This window comes from Phalaenopsis equestris, unplaced genomic scaffold (assembly GCF_001263595.1).
Source record: "Phalaenopsis equestris unplaced genomic scaffold, ASM126359v1 Scaffold000325, whole genome shotgun sequence".
Classification (NCBI taxonomy): Eukaryota; Viridiplantae; Streptophyta; class Magnoliopsida; order Asparagales; family Orchidaceae; genus Phalaenopsis; species Phalaenopsis equestris.
Genome location: NW_018164767.1, coordinates 295086 through 296772, shown reverse-complemented (window position 1 = coordinate 296772; position 1687 = coordinate 295086).

Here is a 1687-nt window from a genome sequence, read left to right as displayed (position 1 = left end):
GACAAATGATCAGCAATTTGATTATCAGTTCGCTTTCTATCAATAACCACAAGATCAAATTCTTGCATCAATAGTATCCATCTAATCAACCTCGATTTAGCATCCTTCTTTTGCATCAGATATTTAATAGCAGAGTGATCAGTATGCACAATACATTTAGCTCCAATTAAATAAGACCTAAATTCATCTAAAGCATATACAATTGCCAGTAACTCTTTTTCAGTAACAGTATAGTTAATTTGTGCATCGTTAAGAGTCTTACTAGCGTAGTATATCACATTAAAAATCTTTTCGTACCTTTATCCAAGATCAGCTCAAATAGCATAATCACTAGCATCACACATCAGTTCAAATGGTTTCTCCCAGTTAGGTGAAACTAAAATAGGGGTTGTAATTAATTTTTCTTTTAATAACTTAAATGCATTTAAACAACTTTCAATAAATTCAAATTTCTTGTCCTTTTCTAAAAGTTGGCATAGAGGTTTAGTAACTTTTGAGAAACCTTTAATAAAACACCTGTAAAAACCAACATGTCCAAGAAAACTCCAAACTTCTCTTACATTAGCAGGACGTGTTAGCTTAGATATGACTTGAATTTTTGCAGGGTCTGCTTCTATAGCATCTTCCAAAATTTTATGCCCAAACACAATTCATTCTGCAATCATAAATTGACATTTCTCCCAATTTAGAACTAAATTAGTTCTTTCGCATAACTCCAAAACTTTTTCAAGGTAATTTAAGCATGCATCAAATGATGCTCTAAATACAGAGAAATCATCCGAGAAATCATCCAAGAAATCATCCATAAATACTTCCAATCCATCATCAATTAACTTACTAAATATGGATATCATACATCTCTGGAATGTTGCAGGTGCATGTCATAATCCGAAAGGCATTCTTCTAAAAGTAAACGTTCCAAAAGGACTAGTAAATGTTGCTTTTCTTGATCCTCAGAAGCAATAGGAATTTGATGGTAATCGGTATATCCATCTAAAAAGCAAAAATATTTGTGCCCAACAAGTCTATCCACTATATGATCTAAAAAGGGTAAAAGGAAGTGATCTTTCCTGGTGGCAGTGTTTAATTTTCTATAATCAATGCAAATACGACACCCAGTAACTTGTCTGATAGGTATTAATTCATTATTTTCTTTTATTTCAACAGTCACTCCTCCTTTCTTAGGAACACAATGGATTGGACTTAGTGTAACAGTCTTTGCTCTTGCAGTTCTTTTAATTCTGAAGATATAATAACAGGTAATGTAGATGAGTCTCCCAAAAACACATACTTCAAATGGTTAGGTAATGTTTTCAACTCAAGTTCAACTGGTTTTATAATTGAAGGAAATAAATTCTTATAAGTATTTTCTGTGATATCCAACATCTCAAATCTTTCTTGAACATAATCTAATTCTTTTCTCAAATCTTTCTTGAACATAATCTAATTCTTCCTTTTCTAATTCATCTGAAATAATTTCATCTTCAAAATGCTTTTTATCTTCAAAATGTTCTTTGAAATTTTCATTCAGTAGATGTTCAATAATTTTCATACAAAAAAATTTTCCTGCGAAAACATTCATTATCTCTTTCCACAGCAGGGTATTTCATAGATTTCGCAATATTAAAAGTCACTTCTTGATCGTTAACTCTCATAGTTAATTCTCCTTTTTGAACATCTATCATAG